Source organism: Bombina bombina, chromosome 4 (assembly GCF_027579735.1).
Source record: "Bombina bombina isolate aBomBom1 chromosome 4, aBomBom1.pri, whole genome shotgun sequence".
Taxonomy (NCBI): domain Eukaryota; kingdom Metazoa; phylum Chordata; class Amphibia; order Anura; family Bombinatoridae; genus Bombina; species Bombina bombina.
In genome coordinates this window covers 879,903,353-879,917,067 of record NC_069502.1, presented here as the reverse complement: position 1 = coordinate 879,917,067, position 13,715 = coordinate 879,903,353, and the positions used below count along the sequence as shown (strand labels likewise).

Below are 13,715 nucleotides of genomic sequence, written 5' to 3'. Positions count from 1 at the left end.
CAGCTTGCTGTAATGTACACATAGATAAGTAGTAGCTTTTGTAGCCGACAACTGTGATGTCCTAGGTAATTGAGGTGTAAAATAAGTAATCACCTTTATGCTGCTCTCTTCAAGATAGATTGAGGATTATATAGTACACGTTACATATTAGAATCTGCAGAAAACAACAAAAAAATTAGCATTTAATAAAGAGCCTGTAAACATAAAAGGTAATACATTCTTATACAACGTGAGCATAATAAAGGTATAGCTATCAGCTGTATGGAGTCTCAAAAATGGGGTATGGCATGAGCCGGTTACCCTTGCAGCATATCACTTCGGGAGGTTCCAAAGTCTGGAAACTTTCATACCGCTTGACTCAAAGGTTAATAGCCACCTAACTCCAGATAGGTTTTAATTAATTTAACCTACTCCAGTTTTCAGTGTGGCTCTGTTCAGGCCTAGTTGTGAGAGCCTCGGGGGCTGCTCAGTGTTCCGATGAGCCGTGAGAGTCATGATGCAGTGAGTAGGGGTATCCTTATTTACGTTATGTAGAGAGTAGCCGGTGAGAGAGGAAGTCACATTCAGTTTTACAGCGCTGGAAATCCAGGTTCGTATATCCATTTTCTGGGCCTTCCGACATGGCGGTGTCAGCTTTTCACCTTCATTTGCGCGAGTTTCCCCTTTAGTGCCTAGTGATACAGCTACCTCTTGCCGCCATGTAACACTTGCTCTCCGCTCTTATGGATAGCCACAACCCCCTTGGCCGGGGCAAGTATGAAAGGTAGGTGCTTCTGAGATTCTCTGGGACCCACTAGGCTGCAAGTGTGGATTACCTCAATGTGATGTTTTTCATTCGGGAGTGAGGGCTTGCTACATACGTTTCCATTCCCTTCTCCTTCAGCCGTATATACACATAGTGAGTGTTTCCTGTATACAGAGCTCTCAGCATCATTAAAAGGCTGTCGTATCCGCTGATCATTTTGCTCTCAATTTCAGCCAGCATCAATCTTATCCGTAGGTGCGAGTCCTCCATTTCTTGTGCGTTTGACAGAGATCTATACATTTAAATAAAAGTAGAAAGTGAGATAATTAGAACTGTTTTACCCGGCAAGCTGGGGTGGGGGGGGTGGTATATAACTTAGGCCGCGGTCCAGGCTTCCGGCTGTCTGAAATAAGGCTCTGGTAAGAGTATTTTCATCCGTTGGGGATTACCATTTAGGTAGAAGTAGCCTGGAAAACTTTCCACAAAGTTTAGCGGTTAGGGTGGTTTGCTTGCGTAGTGGATTACTGGCAGAATATCGATATCTTGATCCAGGAGCCTCTAGTATGTGCGACCTGCCATGGCCGCGGCTTGGACACGTCCCCAACTAGTGGGATATTCTCTGCTGGTCACCGGAGTGGTGAGTCATCAGCAGAGCTAAGGGTTAGAGGTGCAAGTTATTTTTGTATTATTCATCTGGTATTCTAACAATATTTTGTTTGTGTGTATCCAAAATATTTTAGGTTTTTTTGTTAAGAGACTACTTAAAGGGAAAGTATACACTCACTTTCATATAACTGCATGTAATAGACACTACTATAAAGAATAACATGTACAGATACTGATAAAAAAAAATCCAGTATAAAACTGTTAAAAAACTTACTTAGAAGCTCTCAGTTTAGCTCTGTTGAAAACGTAGCTGGAAAGCCCACTGCAAGTGGGAAATAAGACACTCCCCCCTCCCCCTCTTTTGCATATGAAAAGACCCTTTACACAAACAGGAGCAAGCTGGAGAAGGTAGCCGACGATATTCTCATAAAACTTTGGGGCTTGGTTAGGAGTCTGACAATAAGAGCAATGTTAATTAAAAATAAGCAAAACTATACATTTAAAAAACAACAACTTTATGGGCTATATAAATAGATCATCTACAAAACATTTATGCAAAGAAAAAATGAGTGTAAAATGTCCCTTTAATTAGTTGAAACTTAGTTTTTATTGTTGGGGACCAATTTCCTAACGTTATGGATCCTGATGCAAACTTAAGTGTGTCATTTGACAAGTGTTTATATTGCTTGGAGGCTCAAATTATTCCTCCTGTGCAGTTTTGCTCCTCATGTTTAAACAATATTCTTTTTCCTAAAAATAGAAATTCCCTCTCAGAGCCATTTGTCTCTCAGGATAATGTTCTCCGTGCCATGCCTCAGCTTTCCCCTCAAACCTCCCAAGCATTAGCAGTTTCACATGCAGTGCCCTGCGGTTCCTCTCAACAAGCTCCTGGGGGTGTTTATTTGCCAGGCGATTTTGCTGTGCAAATAACTTCTGCGGTTTCTGCAGCCTTATCAGCCTTTCCTATAGCTGGTAAAAAAAAAAAAAAAAAAGGAAATCTAAGAATATATCTCATACAAAGAGTTCTGACTCTGCTAAGTTTGCGTTAGTCAGCCTCTCTCAGTTATCTGAGGAGGATCAATACTCAGTAGCTTCCTAGGGCGAGATTTCTGAAACTGCTGTTGCTAGTACAGCACATCCAGAGGAGATTAATTTTAGATTTAAGCTGGAGTACCTCCGTTTACTTTTGAAGGAGGTCCTAGCCACTTTGGAGGACTCCGACTCTACAGCCGCTGAGACTCCTAAGGAGTCTAATAAATTTAACAGAGTGTTTGATGTCATACCTTCATCTGTAGAGGTATTCCAGGTCCAAGACCGTATGTCGGACATTATAGCTCAGAAATGGGAGAAGCCGGCGATCCCTTTTTCCCCGTCCCCTGTTTTTAAGAAAATGTTTCCTGTTGCTGACTCTGTGCACCGTACCTAAGGTAAAGGGCACTATATCCACTCTAGCCAAGAGAACAACTGTCCCCCTTGAGGATAGTTCCTCTTTCAAGGATCCTATGGATAAGAAACTGAAAGCTTACCTAAGAAAGATGTATATTCATTAGGGTTTACAATGGCAACCAGTTGCAAGTATTGCTACGGTTGCAGGTGCAGCTTCTTATTGGTGCGACTCCTTGTCTGACTTAATTTCAGAGGAGACTACCATAGAGGAGATCCAGGATAGGATCAAAGCTCTAAAGCTGGCTACTACTTTTATCTGTGATGCCAGCATGCAAGTTGTTAGGCCAAAATTTCTAGTTTTGCGGTTCTAGCTCACAGAGCTCTATGGATAAAATCTTGTTCTGCGGATGTTACATCCAAGTCCAAACTCCTGTCTTTACATTTTAAGGACAAGACTTTATTTGGTCCTGGTCTGGCCGAGATTATTCCCGAAGTTACTGGTGGAAAGGGATCTTTCCTACCTCAAAACAAGAAGGATAGATCTAAGGTTCGCCAGAATTCTAATTTTCGTTCCTTTCGCAACTTCAAAGAACAAAAGTTTACCTCCTCTTCTTTCAAGCCGGAGCAATTCAGGACTTCTTGGAGGTCCAGTCAATCTTAGCGTAAGGGGAAACAATCCAAGAAACCTTATTCTGAGTCTAAGTCAGCATGAAGGGGCCACCCCCGATACAGTCTTGGATCAAGTAGGGGGCAGGTTTTCCTTCTTTCTGCAGGCTTGGAGCCGAGATGTCCAAGATTCTTGGTCTGTGGAAGTAGTATCCCAGGGATACAGGATAGGGTTCAAGTCTTGTCCCCCCAGGGGCAGATTTATACTATCAAGGTTATCTGCAAAGCAGGTGAAGAGAGAAGCTTTCTTAAATTGCGTAAAGGACCTATCTTCTCTGGGAGTGATTGTTTTAATTCCTGTGGCAGAACAGGGTCAAGGATTCTATTCAAACCTTTTTGTGGTTCCCAAAAAGGAGTGAACTTTCCGACCAATATTGGACCTCAAGTGTCAACAAATTTCTCAAGGTTCCGTTCTTCAAAATGGAGACTATTCATTTAATTCTACCCAAGGTTCAGGACTGTCAGTTTATGACTACCATAGACCTGAAAGGACGCTTATCTTCATGTTCCTATTCACAGGGAACATCACAATTTCCTGCGATTTGCCTTTCTAGATAAACACTTCCAATTTGTTGCCCCTTCCATCGACCTTGCCACGGCTCCTCAGATCTTTACAAAGGTCCTAGGTGCCATTTTGGCAGTGGACAGATCTCAGGGGATAGCAGTGGTGCCATACCTGGAAGACATCTTGGTTCAGGCGCCATGTTCATTTAGCAAAATCCCACACAGAATCTCTGTTGTCTATTCTTCGTTTCCAGGGGTGGAAAGTAAATCTGGAAAAGGAGTTTCCAGGTACCAGACACCAGAGTATGCTTTTTGGGAACGATCATAGACTCTCAGTCCATGAAGATTTTCCTGATGGATGTCAGAAAATTCAAAATTCTTGCTTCTTGTCTTTCACTTCAGTCCTCTATTCGTCCATCAGTGGCTCAGTGTATGGAAGTAATTCGTCTAATGGTTGCTTCCATGGACATTATTGCTTTTGCTTTGCTCGTTTCCATGTGAGACCTCTACAGTTATGTATGCTCAGACAATGGAACGGAGACCACTCATATCTCTCTCAGAGGATAGTTCTAGATCCCCTAATGAGAGACTCTCTATCATGGTGGATTTCTCAGGACCATCTGTCTCGGGGAACATGCTTCCTGAGACCATCCTGGGTGATTGAGAATACAAATGCCAGCCTGTCGGGGTTCTTTAAGGGCTCAGGGTCTTTGGACTTGAGAGGACTCTTCTCTCCCAATAAATATTCTAGAGTTGAGAGCAATCTTCAATGCCCTAACAGCTTGGCCTCAATTGCGTTTGGTCCAGTTTATAAGGTTCCAGTCTTATAACATCACCTCGTGGCATATATAAAACCACAAGGGAGGAACTTGTAGTTCCTTAGCTATGAAGGAGGTGACTCGCATTCTCCAATGGGCGAAATCTCACAATTGTCTTCTTTCTGCCATCCACATCCCAGGGGTGGACAGCTGGGAAGTGGATTTTCTGAGCAGGCAGACCTTTCATCTTGGAGAGTGGGCTCTCCATCCGGAGGTATTCACAATGATAAACCTCAGGTGGGGGTTTCTGGAGTTGGATCTGATGGTGTCTCATCTAAAATGCCAAGCTTCCAAGTTACAAGGCAAGATAAAGAGATCCACAAGCATCTCTGATCAGCGCTCTGTCGGTTCCTTGGGACTTTGGTCTTGTGTACCTGTTTCCCCCGTTTGCTCTCCTTCCTTGAGTTATTGCTCATATCAAACAGGAGAGGGCGTTGTTGATTCTAATAGCTCCTGCTTGGCCTCGTAGGATCTGATTCGCGGATCTGTTGAAGAGCTCATCTCTTCACCCTTGGAGGAAGGACCTTCTATTTCAGGGTCCCTTCCTCCACCCAAATCTAGATTCTCTGAAGCTGACTGCTTGGAGAGTGAACGCCTAGTCTTAGCTAGGCATGGTTTTTCTGAGGTCATTGATACCATGCTTTGCAAGATTTACCATAAGGTATGGCGTAAATACCTTTATTGATGCAAATTGAAGGGTTTCTCTTGGAGTCGGGTGAGGGTTCCCCGCATTTTGTCTTTTCTTCAGGATGGGCTGGAGAAAGATATGTCAGTCAGTACTCTGAAGGGTCAGATCTCTGCACTGTCTATTATTTTACACAAACATCTGGCAGATCTTCCAGGTGTTCAATCTTTTGTGCAGGCCTTGGTCAGAATCAGGCCTGCGTTTAAACCTGTTGCTCCTCCCTGGAGCCTTAATCTTGTTCTTAAAGTTGTGCAGCAGGCTCCGTTTGAGCCTATGCATACAGTTGATATTAAGTTGTTATCTTGGAAAGTTTTGTTTCTCCTTGCTGTGTGTGATTCCCCTTACCTTATTATTCATGCGGATAAGGCGGTCCTTCGTACTAAAATGGGATTTCTTCCCAAGGGAGTATCGTATCGTAATATCAATCAGGAAATTGTTGTTCCTTCAGTTTGTCCTAATCCTTCTTCCCAGAAGGAACGCCTGTTGCATATCCTGGATGTTGTGCAGGCTCTAAAATCTACAAGCAACTTAAGATTTTTGGCAATCTGCTGCCCTGTTTGTTGTTTTCTCTGGTAAGCGTAAGGGTCAGAAGGCCACTTCTACTACTCTCTCTCTGGTTGAGAAGTGTTATCCGGTCAGCTTATGAGACAGTTGGTCAACAGCCACCTGAGAGAATTACGGCTCATTCCACTAGGGCTGTCACTTCTTCCTGGGCCTTCAAAGATGAAGCTTCGGTGGAGCAAATCTGCAAGGTGGCCTCTTGGTCTTCGTTGCATACCTTTTCCAAAGTCAACAAATTTGATACTTTTGCTTCGGCTGTGGCTTCTTTTGGGAGAAAAGTTCTTCAAGCGGTGGTGCCTTCTGTTTAGGTCCACCAGTGTTGTTCTCCCGCCCTTCCATTCTGTGTCCTCTAGCTTGGGTATTGGTTCCCACTAGTAATTAGAATGGATTTGTGGACTATCCATGCCATTGAAAAGAAACCAAAATTTATGCTTAGCTGATAAATTATTTTCTTTCCTGGCATGGAGAGTCCACGACCCGCCCTTAATTTGTGTTAAGACGGCTTTTTTAAAAAAAAAAACAAAAAAAAAACCTCAGGCACCCCTATACCCTTGTATCATCTTCTCTTTCCATATTCCTTTGGCTGAAGGACTGGGGACTTATGGGAAGTAGGAGTGATAATTAACAGCTCTGCTGGGGTGTTCTTTGCCTCCTCCTGGTGGCAAGGAGTTGAATTCCCACTAGTCATTAGAATGGATTTGTGGACTCTCGATGCCAGGAAAGAAAAGAATTTATCAGGTAAGCATATATTTTGTTTATGTTTATTCATTTGTACACTTTATTGCACGGGAAGAAGGACAACACATAAAGACAAAATATGGAGTTTCTTGCAGTCTTGTATGATGGTTCAGTTGATAGTGTAGTGGTGGAGGAAGAAATTATTTATGCCAGATTTGCAGTAGAAGGCAAGGTATACACAAGATTTGTGGCTTTGTAGTCAGATAAAAAGGCTGATGCTGAAAATTTCTCAGGCAGTAAATGCAGCAGTTACACAATACTTTAACCAGTTGTGGAAGGAGAAACATGTTGCTATAGGCACTGATGGAGTTGTAGTGTACAAATGAAGAAGTTTTGCAGAAATGAAAGGGACAGAGACAGCATGTTGTTGAGATTCACTGCATGAGTCACTGCTTGGAGCTCAGTGTCAGGGACACAGCAGCCAACAACGAGGGTCATCAGAATTTAAAGGGTTATATTTATTGTATCACAAGTCGGCACTCAACTGTGCAAATCTTAACCCCTTAACCCAATACGACGTATATATACTTCATGCGGTACTTTGGCTATTGTACCGCACCACATATATATACGTTGTTGCTTCAGGAAGCTCCAGCACTCTCGGCTGTTAAGTTACAGCCACGATCTGGAGCTCCTGAAGATTCAGGTATCTCCAGCATATGGAGCCGGAGAGCGATCGGTGCTCCGCCTCCATATAAGGACAGATGCCTGATCATTAAAGATGGTGACAATGTGTGTGTCACAGTCTGTAACGATCATCTGCTGGAGCACCGAGTGTTTTGGGCTCGGGAGGCGTCTTAATGATGATCGCAGGAGGAGGGGGAGGCTGTGGGACCACTACACTACAGAAAACCAACAAAAAAAAAAAAAATATATATATATATATATATATATATACACACACACACATGTAAATAAAGGTGTTTATAGGTACTGACAGACAGCTGCCAGTACCTAAGATAGCAGCAATAGTTAGGGCAGGGGAGGTTTAGATAGCTGTGTTGGGGGGGGGGGGGGGGGGAATCAGGGAGGTTTGAGGGATCAGCATTTCACAAACGCTAGGATTTACTATTGAAATAAATAAAGGGGACTTTCATTCATGAAGTATAAAATACTTCATGCAGAAAGCTCCTTTATTTGTTTCAAGCGATCGCCGATCTGAGCTGCTACGGCAGCCCACTGCAGATCGCTGTTTTGCTAGAGAGGAGACGTTTTCACTTCTTAGCCAATAGCTGGCAGTAAATCCAGCTTGGCGCCCTTGGGAGCTGGATTTACCGCACGGCTATTGGCTAAGAGGTGAAAATGTCACCTCTTGGCAAAACAGTGATCTGCTGTGTGCTGTTGTAGCAGCTCAGAATGACGATCACATTTTAATTTGAAATATAGTTAAAAAAAAATTAAAAATTAAATCAGACCAGCCATCCTTTAGGAAGCATATATATCATACATCATCAGCATTAGCACAGAGCAACAGCCCCTCCCAAATAACCAATGGCCCAGAAGCGAGAAGCCAGAGCAGTTAACCCATTGGCTGTGAAAAAGGGCTCAAGTACACTGGACAGCATTACACTTGCAGTACTCTTTGGTAGACAGGGGTTAAAAAAGAAGTGGACGTTTTTTCCTGCTCCACTGTTGAGAAACATTTGGCAAAAGAGGGGGAGGAAGTGATTGTAATGCTGCTAGGGAATACAGGAGTTGCTGCTTTTTCCCAGGGTCTCCATGTGCTGACTCTGGGAGACCTGACAATACAAGAAACAGTCAAAGACAAATAATTTAACGATAGATTGCCATTGCAGACAGACCAAGGAAAAAGGGGGCTACTACAGAAACAACAGTGTTCGCACTGCCTCCTCTACTTTCATTAGTTAAATTGTTAGCCTTAACTGGCATCTTTTGTAGATAGACCGTATTTGATCGTTGAATTTGGGGCTTTTCTCTCTCAGGTGGATAACGAGTAGATACTGAGGGATCCGTAGGCATTATAGATTAGTATATTTGTAAATTTCCTCTGAGTATAATCCGAACACTGTTGTTTCGGTATTAGCCCCCTTTTTCCTTGGTTTGTCTGCAATGGCAATCTATTGTTAAATTATTTGTTTAAAAACAAGTTAATCTTGTTCCTATTTGAGGGGTCAGTGACTGTTCTATTTAGTTTGTTTTCATTTTTAACTATTGGATGGCATGGTCCATCATTTTTATCTTTTATTTTTATTAAACGTTAAGTTTTAATACAATACTCCTACACACTGTTTAATTCTGTACACTACTATTCTCAGTACAAGTTGGCCATATTATGCCTCTTTTCTCTTTAATTATTAAAGTTATATCTCCTGGCATAAGTCACTGCCCACTTTAGCATATGTATGTCTATCTAAAGGGGATTTATTATGCCTATACTAAAACTAAGGTCCCCTTTAAAAAAAAAAAAAAAAAAAACACTCAAAATAAAAAAAACCTGATCTAACACTAAAAGTTACTATAACAATAGCCCTTAAAAGGGCTTGTTGTAGGGCATTGCCCTAAAGTGTCACAACTATTTTTCAAATAAATACTACAACCCCACTCTACAATAAAAGCACATACTATACACATAAAGCTACACACACACACACACACACACACAAGGTTACACACACGCACACACTATACACATAAAGATACAAACACATTATACACATAATAATAATAATAATAATAATAATAAAGTTACACACAATAGGTTGCATACACTATACAGATAAAGGTACACACACATTATACACATAAGGTTGCACACATGCACACACACTATACACACAAAGCTACATACACATTCACGAATAAAGCTACACACACACATACATACATTCACGAATAAAGCTACACACACACACACACATTATACACATAAGGTTACACACATGCACACACCCACTATACACATAAAGCTGCCCACACATTATACACATTAATATACACATAAGGTTATACACACTACACACATAAAGCTACACACACTATACACATAAAGCTACACATACACCTTACTCACATAAGGTTGCACACACATTATACACATAAGGTTACACACACTAACACACTATACACATAAAGCTACACACACACATATTATACACAAGCAACCACTCTACACATAAATTATATACATAAAGCTGCACGCACACATTATACACATAAAGCTGCGCGCACACATTATACACATAAAGCTGCGCGCACACATTATACACATAAAGCTGCGCGCACACATTATACACATAAAGCTGCGCGCACACATTATACACATAAAGCTGCGCGCACACATTATACACATAAAGCTGCGCGCACACATTATACACATAAAGCTGCGCGCACACATTATACACATAAAGCTGCGCGCACACATTATACACATAAAGCTGCGCGCACACATTATACACATAAAGCTGCGCGCACACATTATACACATAAAGCTGCGCGCACACATTATACACATAAAGCTGCGCGCACACATTATACACATAAAGCTGCGCGCACACATTATACACATAAAGCTGCGCGCACACATTATACACATAAAGCTGCGCGCACACATTATACACATAAAGCTGCGCGCACACATTATACACATAAAGCTGCGCGCACACATTATACACATAAAGCTGCGCGCACACATTATACACATAAAGCTGCGCGCACACATTATACACATAAAGCTGCGCGCACACATTATACACATAAAGCTGCGCGCACACATTATACACATAAAGCTGCGCGCACACATTATACACATAAAGCTGCGCGCACACATTATACACATAAAGCTGCGCGCACACATTATACACATAAAGCTGCGCGCACACATTATACACATAAAGCTGCGCGCACACATTATACACATAAAGCTGCGCGCACACATTATACACATAAAGCTGCGCGCACACATTATACACATAAAGCTGCGCGCACACATTATACACATAAAGCTGCGCACACACATTATACACATAAAGCTGCGCACACACATTATACCCATAAAGCTGCGCACACACATTATACCCATAAAGCTGCACACACACACATTATACCCATAAAGCTGCACACACACACACACATAAAGCTACACACATAAAGCTGCACACACACACATTATACACATAAAGCTGCACACACACACACATTATACACATAAAGCTGCACACACACACACACATTATACACATAAAGCTACACACACATTATACACATAAAGCTGCACACACACACACACATTATACACATAAAGCTGCACACACACATTATACACATAAAGCTGCACACAAACATTATACACATAAAGCTGCACACACATTATACACATAAAGCTACACACACACTATACATATAAGGTTTCACACACACACTTTGTGTAGCTTTATGTGTATAAAGCTACACATAAGGTTGCACACACATTATATTACATAAGGTTACGCACATTGGTTTTACACATACAACTATACACACCTACATTATACACATTTGTCAATGGCTGATTTACTGACCTGGTTAGCAATAGCAACAGCTACAACAAGCACGAACTACCCGGAAACAGGGAAAACACACTCTGTCTGCCGTTACGTCACTAGCAGGAGACACGGAAATGTGAAGAATACCAAAAGAACTACAATGGTTGCGGCTAGATACCATCAAGCTGTAGGACCAAAGAAAATTATAGAACGCCTGTTGTAGCCACGTGACTGCCGTGACATCATCGGTGGTTTAGACGGAAGGAAACAAGGTAATACAATTGCGTTATATACATTACATTGTACTGTTATGTGAGTTATTGATGTGTGTCTCACACGGGAAGCAGCGTGACAGCTAACTGTACCTGCTTGTGAGTGCGACGAGGGTTTCTGTGTGAGTCAGGATTGGGGTTGTATAATTAATTAGCAAGGAGCTGTGTGCGAGGGGGAAGAGGTTTGTGATGGTGAGAAAGCGGCTGTGTCAGGGGAAATTAGGTTGTACGCGGAAGAGACCTATGAGGGTGAGAAAGTGGCTCTATGAGGGGAAATGGGGTTATTCTAGGAAACGAAGGGCTGAAAGTGTTAAGAGAGGGTTTAGTATTTGAGATGGGACTGGGATAGTAAGGAGAAGGCTGCTGAGAAAATGGAACCCGACAGGGTAAAAAAGGGGCATTGTGAGGGACACGGGTCTTAAAGGGTGAAGAGTAGGCTGTGTCAGGCAAAGGGTTTTGATGGTGGCTGTGTAAGTAAGAGGAGGGTTGAGGGGTAACAATATTTCTTTGTGAAGGAGAAGAAGGCTGGTGAGTAGGGGGGGGGGGGGGTTGAGAGGGAAAGGGAGGCTAAAAGAGTAAGCAGAAGGGGGTTAAAAGGGAGCTTTGTGTTTCAGAGAAGGTTGCTGAAAGGGTGAGGAGAGGGCTTTGTGATAGAAAAGGGGGCTGAGTGAGGGAGAGAGGGCTAGGAGGATGAGTAAGGCGCTCTGTGAGGGAGAGTTGGCTAAGGGAGTCTGGGAGGGTGAGGGAGAGGGGGACTGAGAGGTAGATAAAGGATCTGTATAATGAGAGGGGGCTGAGACGATGAGGATTGGCCAGTGTTAGGGAGAGAGGGCTAAGAGGGTGAGGAAAGGGCTGTGTAAGGGCTGAGAGGTTTAAGTGATGGTAAATCCAAGCATGTAAAAACCGCTAGGATTTACATCACTAAAAATAAAGTGGACTTTAATTGATCACTTAGTAAAAAAAAAAAGGTCCTAAACTCATGCTTTTTGTGCTGCAGCTCCTCGCGAAAGTTAGGGCCTCTGGAGCCCACAGCACAGCTCTTTTCTCCTAATGAGGTAGCATTTCCACCTCTAACCCAATAGCTGTGCTAGTCACCTGACAGTGTTTTGTATGCTAGCAAGGCTATTGGTTTAGAGGTGGGAACTTCACCTCTTTGGAAAAGAGTGTTGTGCTGTGGACGGTTGGAGGCGCTGACTTTAGTGAGGTGGTGCGGCATAGACAGGGTGTGAATAGGGATCTGGCTTCAGAGAGTTTATACTCTCATTTTTTAACAGCTTACTCTCTATGATAACTGTTGATTGCCAATAGCTTGTAAATATGTGATCTATTCTGAGATCAGACGTTGTGCTATGTTAGTGAAACAAGTCAGTTAAACGTTAATCTAGCCTCCACTATAGAAGGGGTTTAGCAGACAGAATCTATTACACTGAATAGCTGTGCTAAAGTTAACTGTGCACGCAAGGACTTTATAATTACAGATTGAGTATTGCTAGATAGCTTTAATCTCATAACCTGACATTCCACATATTAACAGGTCCCCTTGTTACAGCATTATTTTTTAATTTATTAATAGCCGACTACAAAAGATATTGTTTATTGACTGCTTGATATTATACAAACCAAGTACAATTTTTCATATCTAGATACATGATTCTCAGAGGTGTTTTTCACACACCTATACTAAATATTAATATCTAGAGATTTTAAAGGGACACTGAACCCAAATTTTTTCTTTCGTGATTCAGATAGAGCATGCAATTTTAAGCAACTTTCTAATTTACATCTATTATCATTTTTTCTTCGTTCTCTTGCTTTCTTTATTTGAAAAAGAAGGCATCTAAGCTATTTTTTTGGTACAGAACCATGGAAAGCACTTGTTTATTGGTGTGTGAATTTATCCACCAATCAGCAAGAACAACCCAATTTGTTCACCAAAAATGGGCTGGCATCTAAACTTACATTCTTGCATTTCAAATAAAGATACAAAGAGAATGAAGACAAATTGATAATATGAGTCAATTACAAAGTTGCTTAAAATTGCATGCTTTATCTGAATACCAAAAGAAAAATTTTGGGTTCAGTGTCCCTTTAAGCAGACATAATCTATTACATTGAGCAGCAATGCTAACGTTGACTGTACAAGCAAGGAATTTATAATTACAGATAGAGTATTAGCTATATAGCTTTAATCTCATAACTCTGACATCCCACATATTAACAGGTCTTCTTGTTACAGCATTATTTTTTAATTTA

At 41.8% G+C, this 13,715-nt stretch overlaps 2 protein-coding genes across 4 annotated transcripts in view; one reads left to right on the top strand and one right to left on the bottom strand.

Annotated features, from left to right (window-relative positions):
* Positions 1–11,287, bottom strand: part of LOC128657415 (zinc finger protein OZF-like) — a 71,076-nt gene extending 59,789 nt beyond the window's left edge. For all 3 annotated transcript variants that reach the window (XM_053711754.1, XM_053711755.1, XM_053711757.1), the window contains exon 1: positions 11,227–11,287. The gene's annotated coding sequence lies outside the window, so the exon portion shown is untranslated. The remainder of the gene's footprint in view (positions 1–11,226) is intronic.
* A 41-nt stretch (positions 11,288–11,328) lies between these two features.
* The window catches only part of LOC128657414 (oocyte zinc finger protein XlCOF7.1), a 55,514-nt gene continuing 53,127 nt past the window's right edge, over positions 11,329–13,715 (top strand). Inside the window, exon 1 of the mRNA XM_053711753.1 lies at positions 11,329–11,462. The gene's annotated coding sequence lies outside the window, so the exon portion shown is untranslated. The remainder of the gene's footprint in view (positions 11,463–13,715) is intronic.